We start from the raw sequence: 14,306 nt of genomic DNA on the forward strand, positions 1-14,306 counted from the left end.
TCCCTCATCTCCTGCCATGCCCTTCCCCAAGTCCACTGAAAGGGGAGGTCCTCCTTCCCTTCCTTATGACCCTAGCCTATCAAGTCTCATCAGGAATGGCTGCACTGTCATCTCTGTGGCCTGGTAATGCTACTCTCCTTCAGGGGTAGGTGAGAAGAGTCAGCCACTGAGTTCATGTCAGAGACAGTTCCTATTCCCATTACTAGGGAACCCATTGGAGACTTAGCTGCCATCGGCTAGATCTGTGCAGATGTTATCTCCATTCATGGTCCTTGGTTGGATTATCAGTCTCAGAAAAGACCCCTGTCCTACCTCAGAACTGAGATACCATCCCAGGCCTCTGAGTTGTGAGTGTCCTGGACACCCCTCCATCTGAGTACTGACCAGGCAGGCCACCACTACCACCACCACCACAACTTTTCCTTCTAATACCCAGGGTGACGGACTTGCCAGGTAAAGAATAGCTAAAAACTCACAGCCTAACTCAAGTTGAGATTAATAGTGCACAGAAATGAGGTAAGAAACAAGATATGGTTAATACTGGAATCAGATACAAGGAGGAGATGATGGCATCCTGTAGGCTAAGGAGCAGCAATAAACCACGATGGCAAAAGAGAATCTGAGATGGTGAGGCAGAGTGTGAGGTTCAGACATTTGAGCTGAGGAAGAAGCATGTCCACCCTATTCCTCCTCTCAAGGATGAATGCACCTAGGGGAAGATGGGGGTGGGGTGGGGCTGACAGGAGATACATAAATCCACGGAGGTGTCTCTGAGATACACTTCTAGCTACTGTTTCTCATGATGCTCATAACAGGCTGATAGACACCAAGCCTGGACCAAGCTGGGAGATAGCAGAGGCCTGGAAGCCCTTTGTGATTCAGGAATGAAGTGAGTTAAGGTCTCTGTGACCGCAAAGGGAACATCCCTGCCACAGGAACAGTTGTGGTCTTAGCCTGAGGACAACTCAGAGTCCAGCAAGGAGGGCTGAGATTCACAGCAAGCCCCTGTGTCTGCATAGCTGTGGGCTTTTTCCTAGGATGGACACCACCTGAAATTCATCACTTGAGTTACTCTCTCAGTGTGAGCCACTACTTCACTGGGGTCTTTGTGAGGTGGGGAGACTAAACATGGTGAGGGACATGTATAAATAGGGACACGATTGTGAGGGAACTGAATCGTGAGGGATGATTCTCAGCATAGGAAGAGCAGGAAACAGCAGGATCAGAAGTTCCATAGCAGTGGGACTGGCCTCTAAAGACCACAGGGAGAGGAACCTCTTGACTTCCTGTCTGAAGAAGAGAGGCCTCAGAATGATGCCACACAGGTGTATCTGGATTGGGACTCAGTCCTCTAGCCTAGGTGAGGAAGGATAATATCCTGAGGTTGTCATGTCCACATCAGTCCAGCACACATTGCTTGCCCAGGGAAAGTAAACAAAGTACCTCTAGCACTGAACTCTGATACTTCAGTCCTGGCCAGTAGCAAAGTTTTCATTTCTATTCTGATACCTGATACAATATGGAAATAAACATCACTGTCAGTATCACAGGAAATACCATGGCAATCCTCTCCCCTCTAATTCTGTACTTATAGACTTATTTTCACTTTGTATGTGTGCTCATGGCTGCAGGTCCACATCCATATATGTGAAAGTACATTGATGTCACATAACTTTCTCTACAAATATTCACATGGTTACATGACAGAGTAATCTATGTTCAGGCTGTGTTAATAAGATGAGGACCTCACCACAGGTACAGCCTCCCACTTTGCTGGTGCTCAGCACAGTGTGGGAGAACATGGTCGTTCCTCACACAATACTCAGGCACATAGGAAGAGGCAGGAGAGAGGTGTGTTCAGGCCTCTGTTGCCTCAACCAGAGCTCATTGCCACAGTAAAGGCTGTGGTGTTGGTATGAGAGAACTCTGTCTACAATGTGGGCTGAAATTCAGAAGGGATTGCAGGTGTACAAGAAAGTTTGTGGTGTATGATAGGACAAATACATACAGATTCCTGGGAGGAAGTCCTGATTTAACCTCAGTGTTCTATGGTGGGGAGTGGAGGGTGATAGTGTATGAGGCCCAATGTCCCAAAGTGACAGTTAACTGCACCTGTGCTATAGCTGTAGACTTGTTCAGTGAGTGTCAGTGAGTGTGCCAAGGAACTTGCCAAACTAGGACTTGGAACGGACACAACTCAGCAGAGAATGAGCCCAAGCAATGACCATGCCCAGGTGACCACAGACAGGTAGAGGATGAAGCTCTGCTGTTGTACCCCAAGACAAGGGCAACTGTCAGCTCTGGCAGCCATAGTGTGCAGGGCAGGTGGGAGATACTCCACAGAGTCCTCCTGTCTGGGGATCTGAGGGGAGTTAGCTTCCTCTCAGCAGGACTCTTGTATTTCCACCCTGATTGTCCCCAGTATGACTGAAGGCAGGCACTCTATAGGACTCTGCACTTTAGCACTCTACCTAACTCTGTACATTGTATACATTTCATTTCTTGTTTGTTTTCCAAGATAAGGTTTCTCTGTGTAGCCATGGCTGCCCTGGAACTCTCTTTGTCCCCTCGATTGTCCTTATGCTCAGAGATCCACCTGCTACTGTCTCTCAAGTGCTGGAATTGAAGGTGGGTACAATCACTGACTACCAAAACTCTGCCTAACCCTGTATACTATCAGCAGTCAACCTAAGCCAGCACACTCTACACATTTCCATTTAAGTTGTACATTATTACTGTGCATATATCTAGGTGCAATTGTGTGTGTGTGTGTGTGTGTGTGTGTGTGTGTGCATGTGTGTGCCTTCAGGTACACAGGCATGCTAGGAATAGTAGAAGCAAAGGCCAGAATGGCTGTGACTCAGGCTCAAGGAAGTTGTTGAGATGTTCCTTATGTAACACAACAGGAGACCTGGTAGGAAGCTGAAATCTCAGAGGGCACAAGCAAGTATGCAGAGTGCCATGGATGTACTGTCTCGGGGTGAGGCCACCATACACAAGCCATCAAGAGAGGCCTCTGGAAGAAACTGTCAAGTGAGTACCTGGTCTAAAACTCAAGGCTGGAGCCCACAGAAGGTTAAGACCAACTGCTTCCATCACCCACCCTCAGCCAACACCTGCAGCTAGAGGTGGGAGGGCATTGCTTCCCCGGGACTTTCTGCCAGGCTGCAGTACACATGAACTTTCCTGTAAACAGCCATCTTGACATTCAGCTCACAGGCCCTTACCTGCTCAGCCATACACACGGATTTCCCTCTCCATCTAACTTCATCCTTATAACTTCATTTGGAAACAAGCATTAACATATTTGTGGATGAATGTGTGTGCCCATGTGTGGGCGAGAGATTGTGTCAGAGCTGTGCTTTTCTCCTAGTGTCCTCCTGTATTTGTGAGAATAGGTGACAGCAGCTGAGGCAGAGCCAGCACCTATCACAGGACTCCAGTTCCCAAAGTGGGACAGGATGAAGCTCTCTGTCATGCTGTTCTCCAGGGAATGACATCGTCAGAAGTCACAGACTACCCCTTTAGGGTCAGGGAGGGAAACTTCAGGACATCCTCCTATCTGGGCAAGCCTACTATAACCCTGTGTTTAATGGTGGTGAATGGAGAGTGCAGAGGCCAAATTTTCAATCATCTCGGTACCCAGAATGTTGCAGATGGTACACTTCATGTCTCATGACAAGAGAAAGTTGCTGATAAACTGAAGAGCACAAATGATAGATCAAGTCTTAAGTGTTGCTCATTAGAGTGAGGATGACCCATCCCTCTGACCTTGCTTGACCCAAAAGTAATGTTCTTAGGAGGAACAGGAGGAATGGGTGTGAGTCTATTAACAGGAAATGATCATAAGAGAAGCCTTCAGCTATTGCCCCCAAATACCAGTCCAAAAGACACTGTGTGCCTGGACGGCCTTTCAGCTTTTCCAAACACGGAGAGCCTTGGCCTCTGTGACCTCACATGAAAGTCATTATCACGATTGTGGGTGTGTCCCAGGTCTGTAAGCATCAGAGCTTACTAGAGTGGGATAGGGCTAGGGTTTGAAACCAGGACACCTCAGCATAGATGCCTTTCAGGTAAGTCAGTGCAGAAAATTCTTTGGGTGAAGTTGTGTATGAACTTGTTAGGCAGCTTTAAAGAAGGGGGAGAAGAGCATAATTCAAGGTCTCAGGGTTTCTAATATACAGGAACAGATGTGAACCTGAGAAGAGGGTCAGTAGCAAGGACCACAGGGACACCCTCCAAGAGCATGGCCATGCGTAACTGCAGAGATGTAACAGCATCCCCACAGAGCAGAAAGGGGTCATGTGAAGACAGACACAACCTCCAGGTCCTTGGCAAGGCTTCCTCTAGATATTGGAGGACTAAACTCTATTATTTCTCTAAATAGCTGTGATATTCCATCATGGGATCTCACCACTGAAGGAAGGAAATGCCTCTTGGTGCTGCCTTGTGGAGACTCTCTTGGGTCTCACAACTTAGAATCATCAGACTTTACACATGTGCTCACAGGCCCAACCACCCCATGTACAGTCCCATGAGGAATGAGAGGATCTTTCCCAACATTCTCTCCCCTAAGTATTGGATGTATGACTTGTTTCATCTAGACTCTCAGTAGTAAGTGTCTGTGATGCTCTGAGAACATTTGAGATACCAGAAAAGGACACCCAGGGTTTTCCTGTATCCACAGCCACAGGTCTAAATGTAGTGGAATGCCACCTGAAGTGCTCTCTATTAAAACTCTACATTATTTGGGTTGTTAGGCCTCTTCCTTACTTCCAAAACCCCAAAACCTTAAGTAGAGAGAGAAAAGGTTTGTGTGGAGAGGAGGCCTAGACTCCTTATTTTCTCCCAGCTATTTAGGGTAAAGGGGTTCATTAAGGGTTAGGTACCAATCTCTGCCAACCACAGGCACAGCAGTCTCCTTCACGCTGCTGCACCCTGAAGGATTTTTCTCTCTATGCTTAGAACCAACACAACATCTCTGTTCTCCAGTCTGTGGTTTCCAGTCTCTGGTCTCACCAAACTGCTACACTCCACACACCAACACTCAATGCCACACAATGCCATACCCTGTGTTTTTCCACTGCATATTTATACTCCCAGAGTCCTAGACCTTTAAGTCTTACCATTAACATGGCTTTTTTTTTCCATGAAATTTTGAAGCTTCTTATACATTTCCTATTAGTAACTTGTCAATTTCTTCATTTCCTTGTGCTAATGGACCTGGCAAACCTGTGGAAGACTGAATATGAGTAATCAGTATTGGATAATTACTCCTTCTGATGGCTTGTGGAAATTGCATAAATAACAAAGTTAACTTTGAGTTAGCAGGAACGAATTCATCAGTTTCTATATGCAAAACAACTCTTTCTGCATTTTGAGAGTCAGTAGTTATATTAAGAGGTTTAGGAAAATCTAATAATACCATGATATTACATACAATTCTGATTTTTGACTGAAGAATATGGGATTTTGATCTCCTTGCTTATTTTGTTTGATTTATAACCTGCCATTGCCATCTTGTTTCCCTCAGTATAGAATGTTGGAGGCTGTGGAATTGGTGTTCCCTTTACAATACATGGAAGACTCCAATAGATGTTTTCATAAACTGTGTATGTTTGCTTTTAGGCTTCGAGCTGACAGGCCCCTCTGTCTGTTTAATGGTGGCAGGAGGGGTGACCTTCTGTATCTCATTTAGATATACATTCATTACAGCAGTGCTTTCCATTCTTACAACGCCAACATATTCCAGCAATTCTGGGCAATTGAATATTGCAGACAGATGCAGCTTGTTTGCTCTGAGTTAATACTCTTGCTTTTTGAGCTTTGAATCTTTCAGCCATATAATTTCCTTGGAACTTAACCAAATTTACCATTATTAAAGTACTGGGCATTTTGATCTTTGAGACTTTTAGCTTCAGCTTCTCCTATGATATTGACATGATGTTCCTGAGAGGCAATGCCAGTGGTCTCTCTTATCCGTTTGTCTATTTGGGCTCTTCATGCTTTAATGGTCTAAGTACTCTGTTACATTTAGCATTTGCATTCTCATAAGCAATGATCTTATCAACACCTGTCTGGTCTCAGGGTCTGGTATGCACAATTTAGAGCTGAACCCTGTTTCTGTAAGAAGTTGGTGAAGGCTTCTGCAGGGCCTTGAATTACCTTAGTAAATGAGGTGGTTCTTTTACCAGGCTCCTCAACCACATCCCATGCTCTTAAAGCTGCAACACAACATTGTTCAATCTCTACATCTTCAGGTATGGATATGGTCTCATAAGTCAGCATAACGCCCTTCACCCAACAGTTGATCTTTACCAATATTTATGCCCCTTGCTATGTTTTGTTGCTCTATTTCATGGCTTCATTCCTCCTCCACTGCTGACCAGCTTCTAACACAGCTGACACCAACCCTTTCCAGTCTTGGGGAATAAGTTTATATTTGATAGTCTAGTCATTTAACATTTGTTTAACCAAATCGTATACATTCCATACCATATGATAGACTTTATAACTTGCTTTCAATGTAGCATTTCTACTGGACTCCATGTCATCTCATTTTCAGTCTCACCACCATCATTAGCAGGCACATGTTGCACCAACACTAGGAATCCTGATGCTGCCTGTGTAGCCACAGGAAGTTCTGAGAGTGGAGCACTTGGCTCCAGAGCTCTTTTGGCCTATTGGTCTCCCTTTCTTCCCTCCCCCCTTGGAGTACTCTGAACACCTGGCTCATGGAGTATGGCAAGGCAGCAAGAGAGGATAAACTCCCATTTTTCAGTGGAGCTTTTTGCTTTCCAAGAGCTTCAGTTTCTACCCATAAACTTTTCTGTTGAACTACCAAATCTGTAATCCCTTCCAGAACAACAGATTTGAGTGACACCTCTGGTCTTCCTATCTCATCCATCATTATTTAAATATTTTTAAAAAAAGGAGAGGGAGTCCAGACTCCTTTTACTTCTCCCTGATAGTTATGATCAAGGGGATCTTTTAGGGCTCTCTATGAATCTTTGTCACCTGCAGACACAGATAGCAGACTCCTCCATGTCCTTGTGCCCTAAACATTTCTCTGTCTGTCTAGCTCCAAACTGCAAAACTCTCTGGGCTTTCCAAATTGCTACATACCTCATGCCAACAACGAATGTCACACTGTCTCTTTTTTGGCCTAGTTAATATTCAGAGTCTTAGACCACACCAGTGTCTGTGCCCCATAAGGAAAACTATTACCAGCTGGCAAAGATCATGAACCATACATGACAATTAACAGGTGTGGACAAACTATAGCCCAACAGAAATCTCACACTTCAGATTAAAACAGAAGCATAGTTACATAACATACAAGGAAAACAAAGCTTCCAATCATCTAATGTCTCTTTCTTTTCTTTTTCCCCAAAATATAGACTATATATGAAGGTGAAGTATGTTTACATCTATGAGGACTCACAAGGATGCAGTACCTCAATCCTTAGGAAAAACAAGTATTCTGGCTGAAAGGATGACAGTATGCAAAAATATACATATGAGGGGCTTCATGGGTGCCTCTAAGGAAAGACACGTTTTAGGAAAGTTAAGAAAAGGGTATGCCTAGAAATTTTTGTGACTTTAAGAAGTGAAGACTCGAAGAAAAAAAATGTGGGCATGAAATTATCCACAAAGCTGAGAAACACAGAGCCCAACCAAAAGGAGATGTGGGCTTGGCTTTATCACTAATACTAATGGGGCCTGGGCTAAGAAGCAAAGATGTGGGCCTGGGCCTATCCCTAACACTGAAGAGACATGGGCCCAAAGGAGAAGAGAAGTGGGCTGGGCCAATCCCTAAACCTGAAGAGGCCTGGGCCAAAAGGAGGAGAAAGGTGGGCCTGGGTCTATCCCTAATTCTGAAAGCCTGGGCCCAAACTAGAAGAAAAGTGGGCTTGGGCCTATCCTTAACCCTGAAGAGGCCTGGACTAAAAAGAGAAGAGAAGTGGGCCTGGGCCTTTCCTTAATCCTGAAGAGGCCTGGGCCAAAAGGAGAAGAGACAAGGGCATGGGCCTATCCCTAACCCTGAGGAGGCCTGGGCCAAAAGGAGAAGAGAAGTGGGCCTGGGCCTGTCCCTATCCCAGAAGAGGCCTGGGCCCAAAATAGTAGAGACAAGGGCCTGGGCCTTTCCCTATCCCAGAAGAGGCCTGGGCCCAAAATAGTAGAGACAAGGGCCTGGGCCTTTCCCTAAACCTGAAGAGGCCTGGGCCCAAAAGGAGAAGAGAAGTAGGCCCGGGCTCATCCCTAACCCTGAAGAGGCCTGGGCCAAAAGGAGAAGAGAAGTGGGCCTGGGTCTATCCCTAACCCTGAAAGCCTGTGTCCAAAGGAGAAGAGACAAGGGCCTGGGCCTTTCCCTAACCCTGAAGGGGCCTGGCCCAAAAGGAGAAGAGAAGTGGGCCTGAGCCTGTCCCTATCACAGAAGAGGCCTGGGCCCAAAATAGTAGAAACAAGGGCCTGGGCCTTTCCCTAACCCTAAAGAGGCCTGGGCCCAAAAGGAGAAGAGAAGTAGGCCCGGGCTCATCCCTAGCCCTGAAGAGGCTTGGGCCAAAAGGAGAAGAGAAGTGGGCCTGGGTCTATCCCTAACACTGAAAGCCTGGGCCCAAAGGAGAAGAGACAAGGGCCTGGGCCTTTCCCTAACCTTGAAGGGGCCTGGCCCAAAAGGAGAAGAGAAGTGGGCCTGGGCCTATCCCTATCCCAGAAGAGGCCTGGGCCCAAAATAGTAGAGAGAAGGGCCTGGGCCTTTCCCTAACCCTGAAGGGGCCTGTCCCAAAGGAGAAGAAAAGTGGGCCTGGGCCTATCCTTAGCCCTGAAGAGGCCTGGGCCCAAAAGAGAAGAGAAGTGGGCCTGGGCCTATCCCTATCCTGAAAGAGGCCTGGGCCCAAAAGTGTAGAGACAAGGGCCTGAGCCTATCCCTAACTCTGAGGAGGCCTGGGCCCAAATGAGAAGAGAAGTGGACCTGGGCCTATCCCTATCCGGAAGAGGTCTCGGCCCAAAAGAGAAGAGAAGTCGGCCTGGGCCTATCCCTACCTAGAAGAGGCTTGGGCCAAAAGAGTAGAGACAAGGGCCTGGGCTTTTCCCTAGCACTGTGTATATAATAGAAATATAAGTTTCATATGCTAACATGATCATCCTGAAATGTTTATTTTGTCTGTTTCCCTATGTTTCTAAATGATCCTTTCAATCTTTGAACTACTTAAGAACAGGCTGAGATGGTTGCTCACAAGTGTAGGAGGCTCCACGATTAAGACAAATAACTTTATGCTCAGACCTCATCATCCAGATCAATGTATCTGTTTTTGGGTTTTTGCTTTGCCCTTCTTAAGAAACAACAATAACCAATAGTGCAATGGGTGAAGTAGGCAGGAACCCCCATCCACTCTTACATTCACCGAGATAAGATTTCCTTGTTGGATGGGCTGCTATCTACCCCTCCAGTGTAGATATCAGATGAGCACCAACTTTTAGAGAATGCTGATGAAGGGCTTGGCAGGCAGAGGAGGAGCAGAAGGTTCAGGGAGGGTCACAGGGCACTGCCTCCACTCCTGGAAAACAGCTTGCAGACCCTGAATGCAATACCATTGGGCCAGCATCAGAGGGCTGTTGTTTTAAAACAAGAGTCCCAATCATTAGATTCTACCCCTAAAGTCTCAGGAGCCAGATGTTGAGGTGAAAGACTACTAGCCCTATGAAAGCACCTGGCTGACCTTCCTGACTAATCAATTTCCCAGAAGGAAGAAGCCTTTCTACTCAGTTCATGTCCCCAGGAAAAAGCCGAAAGCACCTTGTTTTCCACCACCTTCTCTATAGTGCTTTAAACACCCTTGAACTCAGAAGTCCTGCCTTTCTGATAATCCCTTTCAGCTGGTTACTGCAAAGGAAGTTTTGGTTTCTTTGTAAATTCCTTTTTTTTTTTTTATGTTTTAAATTTCATCCCAAGAGTGGGATTTTAGTTGGCCATAGTTTGTAAACACCTGTTAATTGTCACATGCAGGGTGTGATCTTTGCCAGCTGCTAAGGGCCTTCCACTTTCTCCACAGAGAGAGGCGTCATCTAGGACTCAGTATAAATATGAGGCCGAGAAAGAGAAGAAGTGCTATGTGTGGTGGTGGTCATTCTTGGCCTGTGGTGTGGAGCAGTGTGCAGAGACCAGAGGCCAGAGATGCTGTGCCGGTGTGGTTCAGACAGACAGAGAAACTCTCCAGGGCACAGCAGCATGGAGGAGACTGCTGCTGTGTCTGTGATTGACAGAGACAGGTAGAGAGCCCTAAAAGAACCCTTTGACCCTAAATAGCCAGGAGAAGTAATGGTGCCTGTGACCCTCTACCCACTAACACTTTCTCTCTCCTACTTAATGTTGGGGGGTTGGTGTAAGAAAGCTAGAGGCCTAAACAACCCAAATATAGTAGAGTTTTAATCTCCAGGTGGATTGCTGTTACAGGTGAATTGCTCCCGAGTTAACTTTCTTTAATCCTGCTTACAGAAAGGTTTTGGATTAAAGGTGTTTGACAGGGCTGAACCACACTACAGCCATCTGTTTACAATAAACAGAAAGTTCTTAGATTAAAGGTGGGTGCTAGGGCTGAGCCATTCCACACCTGAAAAAAAGGTTTTCACAGGTCAGAATCTCAGGGTTCACAATGGGATCCTGTAATCCTGAAGCCTCCTCTAGAAGCCACCAAACTATCAAGAGCTTCTCACTTTGGGGTGTGGTCAATGAGACCCTTTCTCTTCCCTGCTAGAATAGTCACTGCCTTGATCTCAGAGTGAGTTCCTGAGTTCAGTACTGCAGATACAGGAGACAGTGCTTTATTTTAAACTCTCTGACCACTGGATATTAAAATCTTTCCACCCCTCTTCCAGATGGTCTCTGAGACTCATGGATGGTGAAAAATAATCTCACATATATCCCTGGGGTATATGAGTTCGTTACTTGAGAAAATCATAAGAATGACAAACCATTACCCAGTTTCACTACATGGTGAGAGACAGGATCAAAAGTAACAAAATTGGAGATGAGAATGGGCACATAACCACAGACAGCATGGAAACACAGAGAATCCTAAGACAAGCTTTTAAAACCTTTCACCATGTTGGAGAATATTTAAAAAATAATTTTCTGGATACAGAGCACTTAACAAAGTAAAATAAAGGCAAGTCAAGGAACTGAAATAGACCAGTAACCTGGTAGGAAATAGAAACAGTTACTAAATGTCTCTCAACCTCTCTGAGCTCAAAGCCCTGCTGGTGTACAAATCAATTCCAGGGCAAAACAAATCTAGGCAGGAAAACCCTTTATTGAAAAATAGGTCTCTAAAAATAATAACGAAAATTTCAGAAAAGTATTCTTTGGCACAGAAGTCTACTATCCTTTCAAACTGATAAAGGTAACACTCCTCAATATATCCCAGAATTAGAAACAGAAGGAACATTGTGAATTCCTTTCATGAGGTGAAGGGATCCATTTACCTAAAGTACAAAAGATCCAACAAACAAAGAAAATCACAAACTCTTTCCCTTATGAACAGAGATGGAAAAGACTCAACATACCTGTCAACAAAGAATGCATAAAATAATCATTGACTATAATGAAGTAGGCTTCATCCCTGAGACTAAGGATAGCTCAATAAACAAAAATCAAAACAGAATCCACTATGTAACAAACTGAAAGAGGGAAAACACATGATCATCTCATCACATTCAATGCAGAAAAGGCCTTTGGACCAAATCCAGCACCGATTCAGGTAATAAGAATTGGGAATTTTAGGGATAAGAGGGATATACCTCAGCACAATAAACCTTCCCACATGTGTGCACATATACCCCTGTAAAACTCCCCACACGTGTGCACATTCACAGTAACCCCCTCACTTGTGCACATACACCACATGCACATCCCAAACCAAACTCAACTTTTAAATTAGAAAACGTAAAACCTGAAGATGTAGTCAGTTGTGTTTACCTGCCATGCACGAGGCTTCAGTTTAATCCTCAACACTGTCAACCTGCGCATAAAACAGAAATATTACAAATGTTGCCTTCTGGGATGACTTGATGACTGGATGAAATGGAGCAGAGGTTTTCTTTTACATAGAGACATTTTAAATCTTAGAACTTTCAGTTTCATAACCCTAACCTAAAACCAAAGACCAATCAGTGATTTTAATAAAATCCTCACCCTGAGCTTTTCAAAATTTCCTTAGCCTGCAATGCTTTCTTCTTACATCTTCAAAAAAGCATGATTTTATTGTGCTTCTCCTATGAAGCACGATGTCTTTCCTCACCCTCCTGGTCATATCTCATGCCTCCTCTCCCAGTGACCTTACTGAGGTGGATTGCAGGTCTCTCGACTCCACGCTCATCACAGTGAACACATATGCCTCCCTGTGTCCTGACAGTCAAGAGACAGACATGACTTCAGTAGATGACTTTCCACTTCTCCCTGATATGCCAGTTTAAAGCACACCATTGTTGCCATTTCAGAGAGAGAAGTGCCTAAACAATGTGAGGAAACTCACATTTTAGGCAAGCCTGAGCTAAATCAAATTAAACCAGCTTTTCTCCTGTTGAACTTTTGAGCACCTTCCATTTCTGATGCTCAATCTCAAATTAGCATTCATTATTTCACACTTAACGAATGTTTCTGTGCTGTGCATTCCAAGGCACTAGTGTTCACCAAAACACATTGCAGAAATATTGATCTAATTAAGTAATGAGGACACATTAAAAGTTATATTCTTGTTCCATTAATTATCCAACTTTGCTTTAAGCCTATCTTCAGTACCCTTAGTAACAAATCCACTAAACTTAACCTTCTTCTACACAAAAACAGGGAAAGGGATAAATGGCTTGAGTATGTGCCTATATAAGTTTTAAGTATTTTCACTGACACCTAAAACCTTTACATATTTATAGATGTGGTGTTTTGAAATAAAAACACATTGTATACCCTACATCACATTGATGGCTGGTATCAAATATCTATAAAGAACTCAAGAAACCAAACATAGACACACCAAATAACCCAATTAAAAATGGAGTACAGATCTAAACATAGAATTCTCAGCAGCGGTATCACTAATGGCTGAGAAGCAGTTAAAGAAATGTTCAATATCCTTAGTCATCAGGAAAATGCAAATATAATAACTGAGATTGCATGTTAAACCCTTCAGAATGGCTAAGATCAAGAACTCAAGCCACAGTTCATGCTGGAACCCAGCCACAAAACTTTCTGTGCATGATTTGTCGTTCCTGTTCGATGTGCACAGGTAAATATGAAGCAGAAATTGAGGTAATGGCCAAGCTTGAGACCGATGCTACGAGAGAGCGCCCACCTCTGGCACTATTAATGATATTTGACTATATTTACAGACAGGCACCTAGCATATCTGTTTTATAAGAGGCTTCACTCAGCAACTGATGGAAACAGATGCAATGACCCACAGTCAAACATTAGACTGAACTTGGGGAATCCTTAGGAAGAGGAGGAGGAAGACTTGAAGAAGACAAAGAGTTCAAGGGCACTACAAGAAAACCTACAGAATCAACTAACCTGGGCTCATAGGGGCTCACAGAGACTGAACCACCAAGCAGAGAGTATGCATGGGAAAGACCTAGGTCCTCTGCACATATGGAACAGTTATGCAGCTGGGTCTTCATGTGGGACTTCTAACAGCATAAGGAGGGGCTGTCTCTGACTGTTGCCTGCCTTGGATCCCTTTCCCCTAAAGGGGTTGCTTTGTTTAACCACAATAGGAGAGGATGCCATAGTCCTACTGCAACTTGATATGCCAAGGCTGGTTGATAGCCATGGGAAGCCTCCTCTTTTCTGAGGAAAAAGGGAGGATGGGAGGATGGGTGAGAGGGTAGGTTAGAAGGAGGTACTTGGAGGATAGGAGGAAAGGAAAGCTTTGATTATGATGTAAAAGTAATAAAAATAAAGGCAAAAGAAATAAAATACTGCATTTTTGCTCAAAAAAGTAACATATTGTATAATGTTCAAATATAAGTATATTTCTTCAAACATTTATCATTTTTTTTTTTTACAGTAAAAGGTCCCAATGCACTTTAAACAAGTTTGGCATGGTTTATAGTTAATAAAACCTGGAGTCATCTGGGGAGAAACATCCTCAATTGAGAAATTGCCTCAATGCCTATAGACATGCCTGAAGTAGTACGTTCTTACTTGATGATTGATGTGGGAGGCCACAGCACACTGTGGGTGGTGCCACCCCTGAGAAATGGCCCTGGGTTGTAGAAAAAAGCAAGCTGAGCAAGCCAGTGTGCCACTT

The sequence above is a fragment of the Meriones unguiculatus genome, chromosome 3 (assembly GCF_030254825.1).
Source record: "Meriones unguiculatus strain TT.TT164.6M chromosome 3, Bangor_MerUng_6.1, whole genome shotgun sequence".
NCBI classification, from domain to species: domain Eukaryota; kingdom Metazoa; phylum Chordata; class Mammalia; order Rodentia; family Muridae; genus Meriones; species Meriones unguiculatus.